Source organism: Ipomoea nil, unplaced genomic scaffold, assembly GCF_001879475.1.
Source record: "Ipomoea nil cultivar Tokyo-kokei standard unplaced genomic scaffold, Asagao_1.1 scaffold2847, whole genome shotgun sequence".
Lineage (NCBI taxonomy): Eukaryota > Viridiplantae > Streptophyta > Magnoliopsida > Solanales > Convolvulaceae > Ipomoea > Ipomoea nil.
In genome coordinates, this window is record NW_017619275.1 from 341,196 (window position 1) to 366,746 (window position 25,551).

General features: G+C 36.1%; 1 long non-coding RNA gene and 2 pseudogenes across 1 annotated transcript; all 3 read right to left on the bottom strand.

The window, feature by feature from the left end:
• Window positions 1-529: 529 nt before the first annotated feature.
• Window positions 530-24,850, bottom strand: LOC109160447 (annotated as a pseudogene).
• Window positions 1,528-4,645, bottom strand: LOC109160448 (annotated as a pseudogene).
• On the bottom strand, window positions 10,151-14,052 carry LOC109160449. Its single transcript, XR_002050739.1, has 3 exons — window positions 14,042-14,052; window positions 11,601-11,618; window positions 10,151-10,273 (listed from the first exon to the last, which is right to left on the bottom strand). It is a non-coding gene; the product is annotated as an uncharacterized LOC109160449 (long non-coding RNA).
• Window positions 24,851-25,551: the final 701 nt, after the last annotated feature.

Consider the following 25,551-nt stretch of genomic DNA (forward strand, 5'->3'; position numbering starts at 1 on the left):
TATAATAGCAATCTCTAATTATTGTGCCCCAAAAGGTGGCATATTGGGGGTACGGTGCTTGGTAAATAGTTGTTGATTGATAGCTATTTGCTAATTGGGTTAGTGGATTTGATTAGTTGATAGTATTGGTTGATTGTAGAAATCTGTTTGGTAAATTAGTTGTTAGCTGAGAGCTGATTATATATAAAATGACTTTATCAAAAAAGCTAATCGAAAAATGTGTTTTGAACAGCTTTTTGAATTTTAGCATTTTGGAGCAATAAATTGTTATAAAAAACTAATTAACCAAACACTTATATTGATTGTTTAATCAAGTCAAACAATTAATAATGATCAAACAAGTTAAAATTAACTGATAGACTAACTATTTTACCAAACAGGGCTATTATGAAAACCTATGCTGCAAACTAAACGACTTGTGGATAAATCTTTGGTGATGAACACATTCAAAGAGTATTAGACAATACAATAAAATCATATGATAATCTAGCTACCATCAATTAATATTACAATCAAAAGTTTTAAGTAGTTAATACTCTAGAAAACAACTAAATTTAAATCACAAAGTATATATATACAACACAACATACTAAATCTCATGACCACCAGACATTAAATCACAAAAAGAAAAACTTCGCCTGCATTGGTAGCTTAGTTGGTCACATGGGTGAAGTTTGGGAAAAAAGACCAAAGATCAAGTCTCACCAATGGTAATGAGAGCAACCTCTCAAAGTGAGGGGGCTCCTTGTGCGCAGTAAGCAAAGGTCTAATCTCCCAGATGCTGTGTCGGCCGGACTGTAGGGGCCCATTTGGATTGGGGATTAAACTTTTGGGAAGAAAGACAAAAAGAAAAACTCCCTCTTACCCTCTATGACATGGGAAATGTTAGGGGTCGTTTACTTCGTTTCTCTGTTTTTCCATTTTCAGTTTTTTATTTCTCCATTTCTCCAGTTTTTCTTCTCCATTTTTCCAGTTTTCCATTTCTCCAATTTTTCAATTTTCATTCTCCGTTCCTCTAATTCTTAATTTCTCTAATTTTTTGATTTTATTAAATACAATCATCCCATATAACATTTCTACATTTCTACAAAAAAGATGATAATAATAATAATAATAATAATAATAATAATAATATTATTATTATTATTATTATTATTATTATTATTATTATTAAAGATGATAATAATAATAATAATAAATAAATAAATAATAATAATAATAATAATAATAATAATAATAATAATAATAATAATAATAATTAATAATGATGGCGAAAGGCTGAGGTAAAGACAAAAACTGAAACAAGCTAAAATTGAAGTAAGGACAGAAACTGCAACAAGCGCACACAGCTAGATTCGAACTGTCGACCCTCCGCAAAGATTACTGTTCATCCGCATTTTCTCCATTCTTCCAATTAGAGAAGTCTAAAAAGGCTTTCTCCAAATTTGTACATGAAGTTGGAGAATGGAGAGGAGTTAGGCAATTGGAGATATTATTTTAGTAAACAAGTTTTCCATTTTCCATTCCTCCACTTCTTCAATTCTCAATTTTTTTGGAAAATTCTCCATTTTTCCATGTTAGTAAACAACCCCTTAATTTTTGGAATGTGAGATATCTTTGCATACATTTCACTTTGTTTGCTTTCTGAGTCTAAATTTGCAATGAATTTGTCAGCCAAGTCATAGATAGTAATTACCTTAAGATCAGACAAACGTTCAATTCCCATTGGCATCTGCTCAACGAATTTGCATTTTCCCAGTTCAAACTTTTCCAGATAAAGCAGTGCACCTTCCTGTATTCTTATCCATTTCAGTGGGTCGCAGTTACGGATACACAGATGCTTGAGCTTTGAGAACTTTTTGGCCTTGAAGCACAATCCTTCCCCTTCATAAGACTTTGAAAATTGAAGACATGCTAACAGGGGCAGATCTTGGAAAAATGGTAATGGATCTTCAACAAGTCCATTCCATTGCAAGCATAGAGTGGTTAAGCCTACAAGTGAGGATAACCATTGAGGTACTCTTTCCAAACGCCCTATCAATTTAATGTACGAAGACGAAGAGGAATGACGTTCAGAGGATGCTGAATATCAAGGATCTCATCCTCTGAATTCGACCCAAGATTTAAAGAGCAAAGGTTTGTCAACTTTTCCAATGACGAACAAATTCTTTGCCATCCTCTCGTCTTAGTTTTCTAACTCCTAGTCTTCTTAGTTGTGTTAGTTTTCCCATCTCGGACACAAACATTAGTACCATTTGCTTGTATATAACACAACTTTTGTAAAGACAGTAATTCCCCAATCTTAAATGGAGCATTAAAGATTTGTGCACCATTAGTCCAAGGATTGAACCGCATACTTTGGTAACTGTATACAAGGAGATGCCGAAGTTTACAAAGTTGTAAGAGCTCCTCTGGCAACTCAATCACATAAGTTTCCTTAAGATCAAGTGTCTCTAAGTTTTGAAGACGTCCTATAGATTTGGAAATGCTTCTCAACTCTGTCCTCCTCAAACTCAAGTACTTCAGTTGAAACAAGTTAAAAACTTCATTGGGAATTTCCTCTAGTTCAGCACCGGTTAAATCTAATGGCCCTTCTCACCTCCTACGAGTCGTCCGGCGGCCTTTAGAGGAATATATTTGGCAGTAAACATCTTTGACAATGAAGATGATGCCATGCTTGAAAGTGGTTCAAAGAATTGTAAAGAACGAAGATGCATTTTTGATGAAGTGCACTTCAGAATGTTGTCATCAAACTCATGAATTGCTAGGCGTCGAAAATTATTGGATGATTCTGTGTTTTGCCCAGTGGCAATGATGGTAAAGTTTTGCTCTACTGACTTGTAAAGAATAATTTCTCGCAAAATATCATGCACTCGAAATCCCCTCATTCTTCCATCTAAAGCCTTCTCAACAAGTATGATTAAGTTTCGAGAAAGTAATTCATTTAGATAGGCTTCAACAACTTCTTCTTTTACTTGTTTGTTGTTTTCCCTAACAAATCCTTCTGCAATCCATAGTCGAATCACTATATTTTTGTTGATGATGACATCTTCAGGAAAGATGCTCAAGTATAAAAAACAATACTTGAGATAATATGGTAGATCATAGTAACTAAGGGAAAGTAGATTCTCCATGCTCTTCATCCAATTATTGCTTTCCATTTGGATGTTGAGACTGTGCTGGAATCTTTCCCATTCTTCAATGCTCTCACTCTTTGTAGCCAACACCCCAGCTATCACCACAATCGCTAGGGGTAGACCATTACATCTCTTTAAGATGTTTTCAGCAATGCTCACCAAGTGTGGAGGACATGAACCATCAGAGAATATATTTTTGCAAAACAAAATCCATGAATCTTTATGAGACAATGGCTCTAAAGGGTAGACAACGCCTTGGGATTCGTGACTTGTGTAGGCACCAATTTCACTATTCCTCGTTGTGATAACTATACGGCTACCAAAACTCTGCCTAGGAAAAGAATATTTTATAGCCATCCAAGCATTAATGTCCCAAATGTCATCAAGAACAATGATGTATCTTTGGCATGAAAGAATATTCTTAATGAATTCTTTCAATTTATTTGAGTCCATGGTTTCAAAATCTTGTGGGAGATCTTGCTTAGTTTGCTTCACTAGTTGTTTAGTTGCATCTTTCAGCAACTCCTCAATCTTAAATGTTTCAGAAATTGTAACCCACACACGATACTGAAAGTGATTTATCACTTTGGCATCATCATAAACCTTTTTAACCAAAGTAGTCTTTCCCAATCCCCCCATACCCACTACAGAATGGACCCTTAAATCATCATCAACAGCAAGCAGGAGGTTAACAAGAAAATGCTTGGGATTTTCAATACCTACCAGATCCGACTCTTCTGGCAAAAGGGCATCCCCTCGACTATCATACCACCATTTGTTGTAGTTGTGGGCAGTGTGAGCAGAGGTTGTTAACAATCTTGGCTGTTCCTGAGCGATGTCGTTGACTCTTGCCTTGATCCCTCGCAGTGTATGAGCAAGCCTTCGCCGAGCTCTTAAGTTCTTGAGGGAAGTGTACATGTTCTTGATCTCAGTGTAGACTCTTCCAACTGTCACTACTGGAAATTATAGAATTTCCGACCACCTGAAAGTGATCTTGAATCAAATTAATACCAAAAAGTGATCGGAAATAGCAACAAAGTTTTTTCCGGATACCAAAAGTGGTCGGAACAAGACTTTCGACTTGATTTAAGATCACTTTCAGGTAGTCGGAAATTCCAGAATTTCCAGTAGTGTGTCCTGCGAGCTCCAAAGCGGAACAAGAATTCGTCAAGAACATCTTCGGCGTCATATGCCAGCTCCCGGACTATCTTCACCCAGGCTTTAACTTGAGGATCACTTTCTTCCATCTCGTCCGCAACTCTCAAAGTCGCCCTTAGACGATCCAAACCATTTTTGATGTGTTCCACATCTTTTCTGATTCCTCCCAAGAGTGACTTCTCTTCACGGATCAACTTTGACAGTTGGTCCAATAGAAACGTTACGGCAGCGTCAGCCATGGTTACAACAAGGAATTGAAGTTCACTTTCAACTGTTACCTGCGAAGAATTGTTAGTTCTCTTATGGAGTGTTTTCTGTACTCAGTTCAGAACAGGATAACTGAAAGTTGGAATACAGTGGACGGGAATAACAAATTGAATATTATATTTTTAATACTTAAAAAAAAATTAATTTAATCTCCATTTGCACTAGGATGGCAAAGTGGGCCAAAATAACAGAATGGTTTTTTATGCTTTTTTTAAACTTTATTTTTGAATATTCACTGGCCGGCAATCTTGACAGCGATTTTATTTTATTTTATTATATTTGTGATTTTATTTTATTTTATTATATTTTTATTTTAGGTGATATTTTTTTTCATTCTCTGATTTTATCTTCATGGATACTTTGGTGCTAATAATGTTTGTTTCCCCCTGTTTTAAGAATGCAACATCGGAAATAAATATTGTGTAATGAGTTTTATAGTGGAAATTAAAATAACATTTAATTTTCAATTTTTTATAGCTTTAGGAATCGCGGAGTATATATGATTTACGAATGGAAAAATGGTCAAATTAGTCCCCTAAGTCGAGCGGATAGTGCAATTGGGTCCCTTAATTTGTTCAATTAAGTCTAAAGTTTAACAGGTTGTGAATAATATGTTTACTATTATGAATATATTCCTCTTGTAATAAAGTATTTAATATGTGGTGACTTTTACGTGTAGCATTTATCTATAGCATTAGTCTCTCTCTGTAACTGAATTGGAATAGAATCGCATTTCATCTGGTATCAGCTAAGCCATAGGTTAGATCCTCCACTTTTCTCTCCCTCCCTATCGACGATCCTCTCCCAACCGTCGACCACCTTTTTTTCCACCTCCGATGTCGACAAACTCCTCTGAGAGGACTGTGTCCGCCGGCGCACCACCGTCGGCCACCACTACAAACACCCTAGCTACAGCCCACCACTTCGTCTCCATCAAACTCACCTCCCGAAATTTCCTCTTTTGGCGCACACAGCTCGTGCCCTTTCTCCGGGGACAGGGTCTGCTTGGTTACGTAGACGGAGAAACCCCCTGCCCACCACCGACGATCGACTCTCCGCCATCCGACGCCTCCGGCGCTACCACGACCGTACCTCAGGCAAATCCAGCGTACAGGTTGTGGACACAGCAAGATCAGTCCATTCTCTCTCTTCTGATTTCATCCCTATCAGAAGAGGTGATGTACTTGGCTGTTGGTAGGAACACGTCGCGTGACGTCTGGCAGTCCATCACTGCCGCTCTCGGTTCGTCGACTCGTGCGCGTTGCCTGAATTTACTTGGGCAGTTCCAATCGTTGCGTCAGGGCAACAGCTCACCGGCAGAGTTCCTAGGCCGTGCGCAGCTTCTAGTCGAAGACCTCGCGCTCGCTGGCCGGCCGGTATCATTAAACGAACATAATTTGTTCGTTTTCCGGGGTCTACGCCCGGAGTTCAGGGCCATGGCGGCCTCGTTAACAGTTTCACTTAATCCTATCACCATCCTGCAGCTCTCGGATTTTTTACAGGCGCAAGAGTTCATACTTGCGGATGATTACCCGGCGCCAGCCTCTGGAGTCGCGCATTCCGGTCTGTACACTGCTCGTGGCAGACGCGGCAGTGGCGAAGGCAATTCCCGTGGTGGACGCGGCCGAGGAGGTCGTGGCGGGAATGGGCGTGGCGGCCGCAATGGTCGTGGAAATCCGCCGAAGTGCCAGATTTGTCGGGCTCTCGGCCACACTGCCGTACACTGCTTCAAGCGTTACAACTCCGCCACCGCCTGCCCAGGCCAATCTCACGGTCGCTGGAGATGAATCCGCAACAAGTGCAGTAGGTAATTGGTTCCCGGATACGGGAGCATCCGCTCATGCCACGCCCGACGCGTCAATGATGTCTCAATCTGATGAGTACAATGGGAATGACGTTCTAAGAGTCGGTAATGGCACATGTTTGATTATTTCACGCGTTGGTTCTTCATCTATTCCATCCGTGTCTAAGCCTCTTAAATTGTCTAATATATTACATGTTCCCGAATTATCTGTTCCATTACTTTCAGTTCAAAGATTCACTAACGAAAATAATGTATTCTTTGAATTTCACAAAGATTGCTTTTTTGTGAAGGATTCAATAACCCGGGCAACCCTGCTTAAAGGGCCCACTTCTGGAGGGCTATACACACTTCCGCTGTCTCAGTCACGTTTCGCATTCATAAGTTCCCTAACCACTCCGGACATGTGGCACCGCAGACTTGGCTACCCACATAATCGAGTCCTAAATAAAATTCTCCAAACGTGTCCGGTTGACAATAAATCCAAAGCAGTTGGCGTTTGCACCGCATGTCATCTCGGGAAATCTTGTCGATTCCCGTTAGATAGGGTCAATTCTAGTAGTGCAAATGTATTAGAGTTACTTTACACAGATGTTTGGGGACCATCTCCCGTTATTTCTAGTACTGGCTTTCGGTATTTTCTCCTATTTGTAGACGATTATTCCCGCTTTACCTGGTTTTATCCTTTACGGGTAAAGACGGATGTATACAAATGTTTTGAGTCGTTTCGAGTCATGGTAGAATGACAATTCTCGCGTTCTATCAAATCCATTCAATCCGACCTGGGGGGCGAATATCGCAAATTACATAACACTTTTCAATCCCTAGGTGTAAACCATAGACAGTCATGTGCTTACACGCACGAACAGAACGGAAGGGTAGAGCGCCGGAATAGACACATAGTTGAAACGGGGTTAGCTCTACTCGCTGAAAGTAAAGTCCCTCTACAGTACTGGGACTATGCTTTTGAAACTGCCACCACTTTAATCAACTACATGCCGTCTGCCGTTCTACAGTTCCAGAGTCCATACTCACGTCTCTTTAATATATCTCCCCCATACTCCTTTTTACGAGTATTCGGGTGCCGGTGCTATCCCTATCTACGGCCTTATAATCGCCACAAGATAGAGTATTGCTCCGCGCCCTGTGTCTTCTTAGGTTACCCACCGTCCTATAGGGGATATATCTGTCGTCATGTCCGGTTTGACGAAACTACCTTTCCTTTTTCAGATAGAGTTGTGCAGCACACACCGCAACAAGTTGCAGCCATTACACCTTGGGCAGCTGGCCCCTTAGTAACGCAATCTATATCACCGGTTGTGGTTGCACCGGAACCCATACCCTTGGCTAGTGAACCCGCACCCTTGGCTAGTGAACCCGCGCCCTTGGCTATTAGACCACCGGCGAGGGGACGTCGGAGAAAGCCACCGGCTCCACCCGTGCCACTCACTATGCGCCTTCGACATATGACGCAGGGTACGGATGAAGAATTTCACGCTCTAAATGCAACTGTAGACCCAACCTGCTACTCTCAAGCCGTTGGGCACCCGCATTGGCGTGATGCCATGGACCAGGAGTTTAATGCACTCCTTCACAACAATACTTGGCAGCTAGTCCCAGTAGAATCACATATGAACATAATTGGGTGCAAATGGGTATTTAGAACTAAACGCAATGCAGATGGGTCCGTTGAGAGATATAAAGCGAGGCTTGTGGCCAAGGGGTTTAATCAGGTCGCCGGTGAAGATTTTTTCGACACTTTCAGTCCCGTTGTTAAACCGACTACAGTACGATTGTTGTTTTCTCTTGCTGTGTCATATAACTGGACTTTACGGCACCTTGATGTTCATAATGCATTCCTGAATGGACATCTAGCTGAAACTGTCTACATGAAGCAGCCACCTGGGTATGAAGATCCCACGCACCCGGACCACGTTTGCCATCTACAGCGCTCTCTTTATGGCCTCAAACAGGCACCTCGGGCCTGGTTCAAGAGGTTGCATGACTTCTTACTCTCTACAGGATTTTTAGCATCCAAGACGGATGTCTCGCTTTTTTACTATACCACTGGTACATCTCGGATTTTTTTATTAGTGTATGTGGATGATATAATCATGCTGGGAAATGATTCTGCACTTATTGACACTCTTCTCAAGCAATTGTCCACGACATTTAAGATTCGAGACTTGGGGACACCTGGATTCTTCTTGGGTATTGAAACGGTGAAGGTAGATGGGGGATTGCTACTATCACAACGTCGTTACATGGGTGATATTCTCACACGTGCAGGTATGAGTGATTGTAAGTCATTAGTCACACCTGCCGCGGTCACTCAAGCTGTTTCCCCTTCTGATCAACCGTATGAAAATCCGACTCAGTATCGTCGTATTGTGGGGGCTTTGCAATATTTAACAATCACACGGCCCGACTTATCGTATGCAGTTAATAGGCTGTGTCAGTTCATGCACTCACCGACAGACGATCACTGGGGTCTTCTGAAGCGAGTTCTCCGTTATGTTAAAGGTACTCAAGACTATGGTTTGCGTTTATCTCCGTCTACATCGACTGCTCTGCATGCCTTCTCAGATTCCGATTGGGCTGGGTGTCCAGTTGACCGAAAGAGTACAAGTGGTTATGCTGTGTTCCTTGGTACCAACCTCATCTCGTGGTTATCCAGAAAACAGCGTACAGTTGCTAGATCGTCTACTGAAGCAGAGTATAAAGCTCTTGCAGATGTATCCGCAGAGGTTACGTGGGTGGTGTCCCTTTTACAAGAACTGGGCTTACACTCTGGTCAGCCGTCTACTCTGTGGTGTGATAATCTGGGCGCCACGTATCTCTGTGCTAATCCAGTTTTTCATGCTCGAACAAAACATGTGGAAATAGATTATCATTTCGTACGAGACAAAGTCGCATCTGGGGATTTTGTTGTCAATTTTGTGTCTACTAAAGATCAACTTGCAGAAATTTTCACCAAGCCACTCCCGGGCCCGCGCTTCCAGCTTCTTCGTGACAAGCTCAATGTGGTAGCACACCCACCTTGTGCTTGAGGGGGTGTGTGAATAATATGTTTACTATTATGAATATATTCCTCTTGTAATAAAGTATTTAATATGTGGTGTTAGACTAGTCAGCTTAGAATAGTCTATTAGTCAGGAGACTTTTACGTGTAGCATTTATCTATAGCATTAGTCTCTCTCTGTAACTGAATTGGAATAGAATCGCATTTCATCCAGGTTAAGCCTTCCCATGGTCGACATGTGTCTTTTTAAAATATTATTTATTTTTTTTATTTTTATAAATTTTATTTATTTATATATTAAATTAAAAATATATTATATATATAATAATTAAAAAAAAAAAAAAAAAAAAACACAGCCACCCGCTGGTTCACGCAAAATCAGAGAGACCGGCAATCGATGAATATATTTCGGTCCTGGCCGCCGACGGTGGCTCTGGTGATGTACAGTGTGCCACCGTAGACGTGTTCCCTCCTTAGCACCATGGCTTGGGCGGCGCCGGTGGCCGGAAATTTCGCCGGTGATCAATTCTCAAATATAAGCCCACTGGTTGGAGCTCAAGAGTTGCCTCCTATTTCACTTTCTCCTTCTGATATGATGATGCCAGAGATTTCTCAGTTACAAGATATAGTGCCTAAGAGCAACATGGATATCATGGGATCACATGGAATAGCTTACCGAACAAATACGGCAGTTAACTTCCAAAAACAACAAAGATAAGCCTCCTCTCTATCTCTAGACAAATGTAAATATAATGAGGTAAAATCACATTGTTTGTTATACTTCACTTTTCTAATCATGGGCCACTCCCCCATTAAATAGCATATACTACTTTTTGTTTTCAATTGGGGACTTTAACCCTAGATCCCCTATGCCTACTTTACCTCTTACTTTGGGCAAATTATACCGTGCACCAGGGCCCACACTGCCTTGTGCGCCCTGGCCCCAAACGACATCGTTCGGATCTTTTTGTGTGTTTGTTATTAAAAAAAAAAAATCATGTTTCGAATGTACAAAATTGTATAATAGAAAACACAAAATTTTATACCCGAAAACACATAATTTTATACCTGAAAACATATAATTTTATACTTGAAAACACATAATTTTTATAACTAAAAATCCCCATGTTTCGAATGTACATAATTATATAATAAAAAACACATAATTTTGTATCTGAAAACACATAATTTTATACCTGAAAACAGATAATTTTTTTTAAAAAGACAAAAATCCCCTATTTCGAATGTACAGAATTTTATACCTAAAACCACATAATTTTATAACAGAATACAAAACGACGTCGTTTTAGGAGGCGCAGGGCGCACATTGCTATGTGCGCCCTGGTGCACGGTATAACGATTGCTTACTTTGTTCAATCATTATTGTGTGGACCATATTTTGTCTACTGTAAAATAATGTACATTCACTACAAAAATAATGTACATTGTATTTAGGGGATGTACATTATTTTTGTTTTGAGTGTACATTATATTATATAATGTACATTCAGTACAAAAATAATATACATTTAGTATATTAAAAATGTATTTTTTGTTATGGTCCAAATAACATTGTGTGGACCCATGGTCCACACAATAATTTGCCAATAGTTATGATGTGCAACCTAATGCACCATGCACATGGTGCATACGATGCAAAACGACGTCGTTTTGACTAAAAACGCGCGTCCCACTTAAAAAAAAAAAAATTCAGGCTCGATTCTCGGCAATAGCATTATTATAGATATATAGTTATGAATTTCTGGATATATAGTTATGAATTTGTGAATATATAGTTATGAATTTATGGATATTTAGTTCATTCATTATGGATATTTAGTTCATTCATTGTAGATATTTACTTCATTCATTCACTGTGGATATATAGTTATGAATTTGTGGATATTTAGTTCATTTATTTTGGATATTTAGTTTGTTCATTGTAGATATTTACTTCATTCATTCACTGTGGATATTTAGTTCATTCATTGTGGATTTTTACTTCATTCGTTCACTGTGGATATATAGTTATGAATTTGTGGATATATAGTTATGAATTAATGGTTATATAAAAATGCTATTGCCGAAAATCGAACTTGATTTCTTCTTTAAGTGGGACGCGCGATTTTTAATTAAAATGATATCGTTTTGCATCGAATACACCATGCGCATGGTGCATTCGGTTGCACACCATAATTTGCGATAATTTGCCTACTTTGTTGCTTAATTAGTTCTTTGGGCCATGCTCTGTAGTGCAAGGCCCAGTGGACTTCATTGGATTGTGGTATTGAAGGCTTCTTTCTTGTACTTTTACTTTGTTCCATAATGCAATCTGTAGCTTATTTATAGCAGCGTTATGCCCTGGACCCATTTTCACCATGTGTATGCCCTGGACCCATTTTCACCATGTGTATGGTGATTGGTGGACTTTACATTTATAATTTTTATACTGTAGATTCATACAATTTATAATGTAGATTCATAATTTTTATACCGTATATTCATAATTTCTGTACTGTAAATTAATAATTTCTATACTGTACATTCATAATTTTTACTGTAGATTCATAATTTTTATAATGTAAGTTCATAATTTTTATACTATAGATTCATAAAATTTATAATGTAGATTCATAATTTCTATACTGCACATTCATAATTTATGTACTGTAGATTCATAATTTGATAAATGCACAGTATAATTTATGTACTGTAGATTCATGGTTTGACGCTGCTAAATGGAGAGGAAGGAGAAATCTTGTAAAATTATAATTTTATCCCGACTTTTGACAGTCAACAAACAGTCAAATTAATACAGAGGACTAAATTGGGTAAGAATTGTATAGTTGAGGACTAAATTGGGTAATCATTGTATAGTTGAGGACTTAATTGAGTAAAAATTACATAGTTGAGGACTTAATTGGGTAAAAATGGTAGTTGAGGACCAAATTGATAATTATGGCATAGTCGAGGGACTATTTTGGGTATTAACTCTCATTTTAATTACACTTTAGTTTGTTGTAAAAAAAAAAAAAAAAATTACACTTTAGTTTTATTTGACAATATTGTTAATTTTTTTAGTTTCATTTCCTGCCACACTAGTTTCATTATAGCAATACTAAAGTATCATTTTAATTCTACTATAGTTTCATTTGATAATATATATTATTGCATAAACTCTATTTTTTTTTTTTCATTTTCCACACACTAGTTTAATTATAATAATGTTGAAGTATTATTTTAGTTGCACTTCAGGTCATTTGATCATATATGTCATTGTATTACTCTAGATTTTAATTTCATTTTTCACGCACACTAGTTTCATTATCTACTATATCTACTATACTAATAAGAGCCCAAGAGAGTTAGGCCTATAATGGGTAGAAAAAATGGCGGTCACAGATTTTAATCAAATGAATGGCTCAGATTGATTTAAAGATTGATCAGATTTAAATTTTACACTAAAATTTCCTAAAATACCCACACACCGTTACTAATTCCGTTAAAATTTTAAGAATTGCCGTTAGTTCACCGTTAACTTACTCATTGATTTCAATAAAAAAAGGTCTTAGGTTCGAACCTCATCCCAATCAAAGTTGGCATAATTAGTACTCTATTTTACTCTTATAAATTTATATATATATATATATAAATAATAATTTAGTAGTTACAACAAAAAATAATACATATGCATTTTTTTAATTTAGAATTATGTGTCCACAATGTCTTTATTCCAAAAAAAAATTTATTCATTATCAATAAATTAGATAAGATAAATAATTTTATTAGTTATATTGTCTTTATTTTCTTCAATATAAAAATTCTTTATATTCAAATTTATTAATTGATTATATTCGCTACATTGTCTTTACAATGTCTTTATTCAGTGAAAAACAAATTATTAATTATCAATAAATTAATTAAAATAAATATTTTCATTAGTTATATTGCCTTTATTTTTCTCAAATGTAAAAATTTTTACATTCAAATTCATCAATTGATTATATTCACTACATTATCTATTATCTTTTTTTGTGAACTATTTTTCTAATTAAATATCAATGTTATAACATAAAATAATGCTATATATTTATTTACCAAGTATTTTATTAATACCATGAAAAAATTAAAAAATATAATTAATAAAGCCAACCATATTAACTACTTGAGAGATTTTGTGACAAAGAGAGTATTCAAATCACACAACAAATTGAAGTGAGAACTACCTCGCAATGTCGTTGTTTGACAATCAGCAGTTAGCGGTTAGCGTTAGCGGATTTGACCAGCGAATTTATTTAATTATTAAAAATTGGGTAGAAAAAATGACCGCCAAATTATTAAATCAAATGAATGGTTCATATTGTTCAGGTTTTAATTTTTTTTCTTTTAAGATTTTCTAATTTATCCTTAATTATATGATTATCCATTTAACTTTTCCGTTAATTCACCGTTAGTCTAATTCTAATATTAAAGTCTAATATAGAATTATAACTACACCATTAATCTAATTCTAATATTAAAGTCTTAATAGAACTTAACCACAAATCCTAATGTCGGAATCTCCTCAAACAATATTAGTATATATTTAATATTTTATGCCCTAATTTTTATTTGTTCTCCCTTATGTCCCGTATTTGGTTTCAACCATACCTATACAATTATTTTATTGACAATTATAATCAATATTGACTATATTATATTGCATTTGTAAACTTAGAATTACCTATTTAACCCGCACGGGCTTAGCTCAATGGTTTAGTGGGTAGTATTTGGGAGAAGAGACCAAGGTTTGAACCTCGGCGGCGGCAATGCGGGAATTATGTCCAAAGTGGGCAGATTCCTTGTGCGTATCAGCATTTGGCCCTGTCTGCTGAACCATTGAGTCACCGTGATTTACAACTTCCCACAATGCTCTGTCGGGTCGGAGTGTGGGGGGCCCTTGGGGTTGGGGACTTAACCTTTGGGAGAAGAATTACCTATTTAAATACGCAAATTCAACATTCAATTATCTATGCATGAACAATTTCAATATAATTTTTCCTTAATATACTTTAAAGTACTTATTTTAAAAAAAACATTGGGCATTATCCCAATCGCGCAATGCGCATAAAAAACTAGTATCAATAATAAAGTATCATTTTAATTTTTCAAAACAAAAAAAAGTATCATTTTAATTATACTATAGTTTTATTTGACAATAATGTGCTTTGTTTTTTAGTTTCATTTTCCATACACACTAGTTTCATTATAATAACACTAAAATATCATTTTAATTTTACTACAATTTTATTCAACGATCATGGTCCAAACATCGATGTGTAGACCAGGGGCGGAGCCAGGATTGGTTGGTGCGGGGGGCCAATCACAATTTGAGAGGGAATAATAAAACATATAAATATTTATTTAACATATTTCAAAATACATCATTATATTACAAATATAATAAAATTTGGAACACCTTCCAAAATTCAATAGCTCAATACTTGTAAATGAATTTACTCATTTTGAATTTTCAGAATTCTTTCTTTTAAAGAAAAGATCAATTTAAAGTAGTAAAAATTTAAAGATTTTGATACCAAAATGACAATTTATTATTATAATAAACACAATTTTAATGTATTTCATTTGCAAATTAAAAAAGATAAAAATTAAAATAGTAGAAATTTAAAGATTTTGGTAGCAAAATGACAATTTATTATTATAATAAACACAATTGCAATGTATTTCATTTGCAAATTAAAAAAGACAAAGATTAGAGTAGCAGAAATTTAAAGATTTTGGTAGCAAAATGACAATTTATTATTATAAATTATAATAAGCACAATTGCGATGTATTTCATTTGCAAATTAAAAAACTAACTATATAGCAAATTAGCAATCCACTAAATTACCCTAAAAGCTTGCTTGAAGGGGGCAAAATAACAAATATTTAGTGAGGGGGGCCAAAAAAAACTACAATACTAATAAATAAATAAAAAATTAGTTGGGGGGGGGGGGGGGGGGAGGGGGGAGGGGGCAAGGCCCCTGCACCTTAAATGTGGCTCCGCCACTGGTGTGGACTATGGTCCACTGTATAACAAGTGCACTTTCAAAGGGCATTAGCGGTACCAACCTAGCCACAAAGTGCTGTATTAGACAATAACACTACAAACATAATGAGGGTGTTTGGTAAATAGCTGTTAGTTGATAGTTGTTACTTGTTAGCTAATTGGGTTAGTGAGTTTAACTAATTGATAGCATTAGCTGATTATAGAAAAGTGTTTGGTAAATTAGCCGTTAGCTGATAGTTGATTACATGCAAAATGATTTCTCAAAAACTGATTGAAAAAACTACTTCAAGTAGTTTTTTGAATTTTAGCATTTTGGAGCAATAAGTTGTTACAAACAGGTAATTAATCAAATACTCATATTGATGGTTTAACCAAGTCAAACAACTAAGGCAAATTATGCTGTGGAACTGTGTCCACCTTGCAAGGTGGACACGGTTCCAAAACTGTTCATAATTATGAATTTATAGTTCAAAAATTATGAACATATAGTTCTATAATTATGAATATAGAGTTGTGAACGTAATTATGAACATATAGTTGTGTAATTATGAATATAGAGATTCAATAATTGTGAATATGAAGTTCAAAAATTATGAATATATAGCTTTATAATTATGAAAATATAGTTTAGTAATTATGAACACATAGTGTTTTGTAATTGTGAATATAGAGTTCAATAATTATGAATATGAAGTTCAAAAATTATAAATATATAACTTTATAATTATGAATATATAGTTCAGTAATTACGAACATAGAACCGTGTCCACCTTGCAAGGTGGACACGGTTCCACAACATAACCATTGAACATCTAATTGTGGTCAAAATTGACTGATATGCTAACTATTTTACCAACCAGGACGAATATGTGACAATCTATAATCAATTAATTTACCTACTACAAAATCCATCATAATAAAAACTTCTAACTGTTATAAATATCTCATTCATTATGGATATTATTGTTGATTTGTAACATATGTAACAGTTATGTCATTTAGTATAATACTTAATGATTGTACATGTATATATATTCAGATATTGAAATAACAGGATGAGAGGTTTCTCTGGCTTATTGTGTTCTTCATATCTTCTCTATCTTCTTTATCTAAATTTTTATTGGTCAATATGTTTGAGCTAATAGACTTATTACAACACGTTATTAGTGCTTTGCTCTCTACATCTACTTGGCGTAAATTTTTTCCTGGGTGTTGGCGACGATATTATACCTTCGAGAATCCTCATCGCTGGCTTGGAGCGACACCGATGTCGAAACAGCATCCAAAGTCGAAGCCTGGGTCGCGGTTTGAGAAACGCAAACTGTTGGCGATGAAGATTACAGACCGGTAGAAATCATCCCCAGCACAGCAGCTACTCATCCGGACCATCGGAGTGATGATCGGCCGCGGTTTGAGAACTCGGAGTTCGCGCCGATCACGACTAATCTCGACGGAGACCGGCCATTCTCTCGCCGGCGATGGTGTTTCTGACCATCTCACGGGACTCCCCACCTCTGCCGCTCTCGTTTGCGACCTTCGGGAGACAAATCGGCCATCGGATGCGTTCTCCGCAATCGCGACTTCGTTGGAGGCGATCCGGCTGCCTCTTGCTGGTGGTGGACGATCGGCTTTGACTGGACGATCCTCCATCTTAGTGGCTTTCCAACGGGACCAACAACATGACGATCAAGGACCTTATGATACTTCGCAAGTTGCGACTGCACCGGCGTCTCTTTCTGCTATGACGATGATGATCAGACAGCTGATACTGAATCCGGCAACTGCTGCGCTGAAAAAAAAAAAACACACACACCGTCGGAACGAGGACCGCCGGCGCCGGAATTGGCAGAAACTAGCATCGGCCGAAGTTTGGTTTTCTCTTTACGTCAACCACTGCTACTCCTATCAGGCACCGCCTTTATCCGAGTGCGGCGAAGCTCGCAGATTATGCCTGCTACTCATAGTACACTGCTTCAATAAGATGAGTATTTTTATCCTAATATTGTTAAAGAAGCTTTATATTTTTGTGTCTAATTGCCTCCATCGTTGGTTTATGTGATCACCTGTTTTAGTGTTTCTTCTTGATATGATTATTCCCTTTCATTATTTCAAAGCATTTGATCTAATTTCTCATAGATCCCAAGTTGTCTAGTAAAACTTGCTTCTGGGTTATCTTCTGCTTTGACAAAAGGGGTTCAAATTGACAGTTTCAGAAGATGTTGGGAGAATTCATAACCAGTAGAAAATGAACTGGAAGTTACTGCTGCATCATGAAATCCCTCTTGTCTGCTACTATCGTTTTCAAGAATATTGACCCTTTGTCATAATACAAAAGGAGTTGGCACATAGGCTATACTATTACACTATACACAGATCAGGCACGCAGTATGGTAACAGACAATAGATAGTAGCATAAACATGCAATTATGGTGGCAAAATACAAAAGTGGATAGGCAAGCAGGATGTTGGTCATGATAAAGTCACTTTAATTTGAGACAAGATCCCTCTTCACGTCATCGTTGGCTCTTGACTATACTCAGAGCTAAGTATTTTCATTCTTAAAGAAAATATTTATATATGCATATATTTATGTGATAGATGATTATCATGTGTGTGATCATATATATGCTTGAAGATTATTTTTGTCTCATGATTAAACTTTGATGAGTGATCATGTATGTTGGCTAAGAGGGTTATATGCCATACGCATTTGCATCCCGTTGATGCTTAAAATTTTGAGAGCATGATTGAAACATAAAATATTGTGATAATCATGGCATTTTAGAAATTATCATTTCATGTATTACATGGTAATTGTTATGAAGGTTATGTGACAATTATTTTGTATCACAATTTACTCTCTTATGCAATATGGTCATGTGAATCATGAAAGAAAATTTGACATAATAATTAGTTGCTATAGGCCATATTTGGTAATAAGATTTTTCTTAATGGGAACTTGCATAACTGCATGCAATATTTGCCCAGAAATGAAGCACTTATTATATGACTGTCCCTGAAGGATTATCTTGATCAACAAGTGATTATAGCCAAAATTTTAAACATAGCATTGCCCAGAAGGCAACAAGTCATAGCACAAATTAAAAACATCAGCACTAGGGCAGTTTCCCCAATGTAAAATTGGCTTTGTATTGTTTTAAAAGTTAATTGATGGTGCTAATTTGCTGCTAATTTGCTATAGAAATTATTTCACATGAGTCTTGGGCATTAGAATAAATCGTAAATTGGAGTATTTAAACAAAATGATAGTGTCTAATTTTTTTTAATATAATTTTACCCAGAAGGTAAATCAAGAGCACTAATTTTATCAGTCACCCGTTATCTTTATCTTCCCTCAAGGCCTCGATTATAGATATTTGATCTAAAAGGATCTATAAACCCTAAGTGAATCCCTGAAGGATATTTGGTGTATGCGGATCTCATTGTCAATGATCGTATTGTACTCCAGTAGTAGTACATGACAAAATTATGCTAACTGTTTGGTCATTGGGCTATTTTTTTAATAAGGTCTGGAAGACCCTGAATGTGGATTGATCTTTAAAGTGACTAATGACTTATGAATGAAGTTTGCAACTTCTATTTCTAATGCTATGATACTCTCCAAAAGTCAAAATTGACTCACATCATATTGGTTTGCCTGAAGCAAACAAGTTGTGATTTTTTTTACACATAGTAATCACTGTCTTAAAATTCTGACCGGCGCAGTTTGAAAATTAAATTCGTGAAAAATACTTCTTGAACTCCTTATGGCATGGAATTTTTTCTGGAGAACCTAGACTCATGGTATTTGATATTTGTAAAAAGATTTTGTTAAAAATATGCTTTGGTGATTCCAGAAAAATTAAAGTTTTGGCACTGTGCTGTCAATTATTTTTCTGCCTGGAGCAATGTTGGGAAAATTTTTAGAAAAAATACTTCCTAGACCTTAGATTGGCATGAAAATTTTCGTATATGTTCTAGACTTGCTGAACTACATATCTGCAAAATTTTGTGTCAAAATGTGCTACCGTTTTTTCCCAGAAAATTCAGCAATTCAGGTCAAAATTCTGAAAATTTCTGCCATTTTCAGCTTGTATATCTTGTTGTTTTGTGATATTTTCATACTTGAATGAAACTATGAGATAAAATGAGAGCTTTCTTGGAAAAGTACTATTTTTGACTCCCCAAAATAGGAATGAATGGGCCCGGCAGCAAACATGTGCTCATTATCCTTCGGCGAACGGTACTTCTCATTTTTTTCTAATTTATGAATTAATAAGAATATCTCTTGTCATGTCATGCCTTGTGTGTACCAAATATGATGTGCATGACTAAATTGAGTCTTTGGTGTCTAAGACATAAGGGACAATTATATCACATGTTGAATATGCTTATCTTTAATTGATAATAGTTAGCCTATAATCTTTTGATTAGGCTTATATAAGAGAATTTGTTATTTCTCTTGTTGGCAATTTATTATTTGCTATAGGCCATAGCTATTGAAATTCATCACGCAACATATAAGTGAGGCAATAGCATGAATTCTCAATATGGTTAGGTTGCACCTGTCGTTGCTAAACCTTAGCTTGCATGTGATAACAATGAAAGGCTATGACATGTTTACAGTGCTAGTCTCTGCTATAGAAACTCTTTGACATGATATTTGGGCATATGATATTTAATTAAATTTATAGCCCTCATTTTTTTTTGTATATTTATTTTCCCAGAAGGTAGATTAAGGACTTTAATTCTCTAAGTCACCCTTTAGGTTGAAACGTGACAATGAATTCTTGACAAAAATGGTCCACCAATCCCTGAAGGATTGCTATGACGTTACTATGAGTCAAGTTCTTTTTACCCAAGTCAAACTCAATGCATATCACAAATCAATCCCTCAAGGATTGCTATACCCCCTTTTTCACCTAGTATGTGGTTTCAGAAGTAACATTTCCCTATCTGCGTTATTTTTTTTTTTTTGCGCAGTCTATTTTATATCACCACCACAACGTACCTCTAAAAGGGCTATCAAAGAAACCTCCGTCTATTGATTAAATACCGAAAGCCCATGATAGGGGATCAATACATATAATTGGGTACGTTGACTGCATTCTTAATGAAGATTGTTTCTCGGCATTAGGGGGGGATAATATACTACTCCGTAGCTTTTTGGAATGCCAAGAAATTTCATAAGAATAAAAACATCTTCATTATTTAAATCCATGTACTAGTTAGATTGAACTGGAAGTTTAAAAGATAATCTATTTGCGATTTTAGCAAATAATCTGCCAAATACATCTATTGATCATAATGATCATAAAAGAAGTGACTAGGTCTCATATCCTTGGACCAAACATATCTATCGATACTCCTTGACACTAGAAATGTAGGAGATCTATTGGTGAAAGAGATATGGATCATAATACTAGATCTAGTAAAGAAATATTGTCACTCTTGAAATAGCTTGAATAATTATGTCCTGCAGACGTTCGTCCAGATGACGAAAAACCCTGGTAAGACTTATGGGTGCACCAAACAAACGTAATACTAGGGATGCGGAACGATCAGATCAAAATATCTTTGAGAAATGTTTAGAATCTGGTTGTTTTAGAAATTGCCATTACTTTTACAAATATGGGAGTTTTACAAAAAGGTTATAGTTGTCGACAACACAATTGCCATTACAAATTGCTCGTTATATGATAATCTGGATCCAGAGTTAGACACCAGAAGTGCCATGACTATTTAATATATAAAGGAGCAATTAAGGCATAGCTCGACTCGCTAATATGAATAAATTCTCTTTATAACAATACACCATTAAGCGTTAACCCTGAAGGTTACAAATGGGTGTGTGCATGAAAGAGAAGTAAGAATAATAAGGTGATATGATATGCAGCGAGTTTGTAGCCTATGGGTCCACGCAGAGACCTTTAATTGATTTTAATCAAATATACTCTCCCATGGTAAATGGCATTTAGTTCCGCTACATAATACAATTGGCAGAATAATAAATTTAGATATGCAGTTAAATTTATTTTGAGAAATCCTGGATGGATTTATAATTCTCGAAGTGAGGATTTATTTAAGTATTATTATGTGTCATTATTTACTCTTTAAAGGGTTGCGAATGGAGTTAATATCCTCATTGAAGGAATAATATGTACCATTGTGTGCTGGATAAAGGGTTGATAATGAACTTATTTATTATTTATTATCTTAGTCAAGATTGATGGTGTAAACATCAATGAAATATATAAAGAGCTTGATACTGTCAGTTCATGTTTAAAGACTGAGACTTTTGAAATAAAAAGCTTGTGAAAGCTATAAGTATTTATCTCGACTTGAAGATCGAGTTTTTCTTTGAAGATTTCTTTTATATACACTAGTCAGCCTACATCTAAAAATGCTTTTTTCACATGTCTATATGCATATAAGTGTCATGTTTTTATCAAACTAAAGATTGCCTAATAATCTCTTGAAGCAGATAAGGAACCTTTTTTTGGACTCGAAGTCCCTTACTTCATTATTGTTGGAGCATCATTATAGAACCAGAAGTTCCATAATCGCAACATATTTGCGATGAAATTGCTAGCAAAATCTAGTGCCCCCCTACAAATGAAATACTTGAATAATGATTAACATATCCTCCGGTATCTTCGAGATACAAAGACATGACATTTATGTAAGAAACCATGATACGATTTTAATAGGCTACTTGGGTACTGGCTGTTTGTTTGATCCCCACAATATGCCAAGTCCAAACTGGTTATACAATGAATTTCCCTAAATGTTCAAAATGAGGACAATAACACTTGTGTTGCACAAATGTTATATGAGCTCTAGAAGAGCCATAAGATTGTTGTACACTACTCTAGTGATAATCTAGAAGATTTGTCCAATCCATCTCTTCAAATTTTGAAATATATGTACAACTTGAAGATTGTTATCTTCAGGGGGAGACGGGAAATACATTTACTTGAATCAATCCGGAAGATTGAACGTAAAATCCTGAAGATTAAGTCATAAAAGACTAACAGTTGCACACTATTTGCAACACACATAAATATCATGTACTCTTTTCCTCACTAGTTTTCTCCCATTGGGTTTTCTAGTGTGGTTTTTAACGAGACATGAGTATGATATAGTAATGACAATGGGGAAAAGTTGCAAAATAATTGTTTAAATGGACAAACCCCAAAATCCTGAAGATTATGCAGTTTGCGCCCTGAAGGCTTATGGTTGTACTCTTTTTCCCTTAACAAAGTTTTTCCCACAGGGTCTTTTTAAGTTAAGGTTTTCAATGAGGCAACCAAAGACAATATATGCTTTTACATATATCATGTACTCTTTTCTTCAACTAGGTTTTTCCCACGTGGTTTTCTTAGTGAAGTTTTTAATGAGGCATGAATATATTTTCTATTGTACTCCTTTCTTGTCTAGGTTTTTCCCACAAGGTTTTCCTAGCAAGTTTGTTATTGAAGCAAGATTGTGGACAAATAATGTCCAAGGGGGAGTGTTATAAATATCTCATTCATTATGGACATTATTGTTGATTTGTAACATATGTAACAGTTATGTCATTTAGTATAATACTTAATGATTGTACATGTATATATATTCAGATATTGAAATAACAGGATGAGAGGTTTCTCTGGCTTATTGTGTTCTTCATCTCTTCTCTATCTTCTTTATCTAAATTCTTATTGGTCAATATGTTTGAGCTAATAGGCTTATTACAACACTAACTTCTAATTGTTCTGAAAAACAATTAAATTAAAAATAAAAACACAAAATTTAAAATAAAAACACATGTGCATCAGTGCTGCAGTGCATATTAATTTGGTGATCACCCATTAATAGAAAAACTTCCGCTTACCATCTATGATATGGGTAATGACAATCTCTGGAATGTGAGATATATTTGCATAATTTTCACCATTTGGCTTTAAAGTTGCCATCAATTTGTCAACCATATCATGAATATCAATTCTCTTAAGATTAGACAAATATTAAATACCCAATGGCAGCTGCTCAAGCAATCTGCATTCATCCAAGTAAAGAACTTCGAGATGTTGTAATGCACCTTCCTCAATTCTTATCCATTTCAATGCATTCAAACTCACCGATACACAGTGTCTTGAGCTTTGAGAACTTGTTGGCCTTGAACCAGAATCCTTCCCCTTCATAAGACTTTGAAAGATTAAGATATGCTAACATGGGCAGATCTTGTAAAAACGGTAATGAATCTTCAACAAGTCTATTCCATTCCAAATTTAGATTGGTTAAGCCTACAAGTGAGGATAACCATTGAGGTGCTCTCTCGAGAGGCCCTATCAATTGTAATGTACGAAGATGAAGAGGAATGACATATAGAGGATGGTGAATATCAAGGATCTCATCTTCTGAATTCGACCCAAGACTTAAAGAGCAAAGGTTTGTCAATTTTTCCAATGACGAACAAAATTCTATGCCATCCTCTCGTCTTACTTTTTAACTCCTAGTCTTCTTAGTTGTGCTAGTTTTCCCATCTCAGACACTACATTAATATCATTTGCTTGTATATTACACAACTTTTGTAAAGACAATAATTCTCCAATCTTAAATGGAGCATTAAAGCTTTGCGTACTCATCCAAGGATTACTCCATTCATCTTGGTAACGGTATACAAGGAGATGCCGGAGTTTACAAAGTTTTAAGAGCTCAACTGGTAACTCAATCACATATGTGTGCTTCAAATCAAGTGTAGTCTCTAAGTTTTGAAGATGTCCTATAGATTCAGAAACACTTCCCAACTTTGTTTTCCTCAAACTCAAATACTTCAATTGAAACAAGTTAAAAACTTCCTCTGGAATTTCCTCTAGTTCAGCATCTCTTAAATCCAATATCTTTAGAGGAATATATTTGGCAGTAAACATCTTTGATAATGAAGATGACGCCGTTGAGCATGAAAGTGGCTCAAAGAATTGTAAAGAACGAACATGCATTTTTGATGAAGTGCACTTCAGAATGTTGTCATCAAACCTATGAATTTCTAGGCGTCGAAAATTGTTGGAAGATTCTATGTTTTGCCAAATGGCAATGATTGCAAAGTTTTGCTCTATTGACTTGGAAAGTATAACTTCTCGCAAAATGTCGTGCACTCTAATTGAAAGCCCTTCATCCTTCCATCGTCAAACTTCTCTACTGTTTGAATTAAGTTTCTATGAAGTAATTCATTGAGATAGGCTTCAGCAACTTCTTCTTTTACCTACTGGCTATTCTCCTTAACAAATCCTTCAACAATCCATAGTCGAATCACTTTGTTTTTGTTGATGATGACATCCTCTGAGAAGATGCTCAAGTACAAAAAATAATACTTAAGATAATATGGTACATCATAGTAGCTAAGGGAAAGTAGATTCTTCATGTTCTTCATTCCGTCGCCATTGCTTTAATTTCTAATTGGATGTTGAGGTTGTGTTGGAATCTTTCCCGCTGCCAATGTTTTCTGTATTCAGTTCAGAACAGGATAACTGATGGAACATTGAGTAATGGAACACTTACCAAGCAGATGATCAAAGTGTAGCTCAGTTCTAAAGGCTAAAGGCTCAGGGGTATTTTTGTCTTTTCCTTCCTGTGTGGCAGTTATAACTGCCGTCCTTGTATATGTAGCTAAGCTGCTTCCCGCTTCGCATTCTAACTTTTCACTCCTTTATTCATCATCAATACAGAAGAGTTTTCTCTCCGTTTTCTTCATCTTGAGTTCATCCTGTATGACGAATCATCTCACATAGCATATGTTCGACATGGTATCAGAGCCACACCGGAGCTATGCGGCGGTGGTGACAGCCGGCGGCGGTGATGGAAACCAGACGCAATTTACAGCATGATCATCGACACAGAACCTTGTTAATCATCGCATTGATGAGATAGATGATTCTCTGTACTTACACATAGCTGAAAACCCTAACATGACTCTCGTTTCACCTCCTCTGTCTGAGATCAATTACTCCTCATGGAGTAGATAGGTGAGAATAGCTCTTGAAGTCAAAAACAAGTTTGGATTTGTTGATGGATCCATTCAATGTCCAGAAGAATCCGATCCAAGGTTTACAGCATGGAATAGGTGCAATCGGA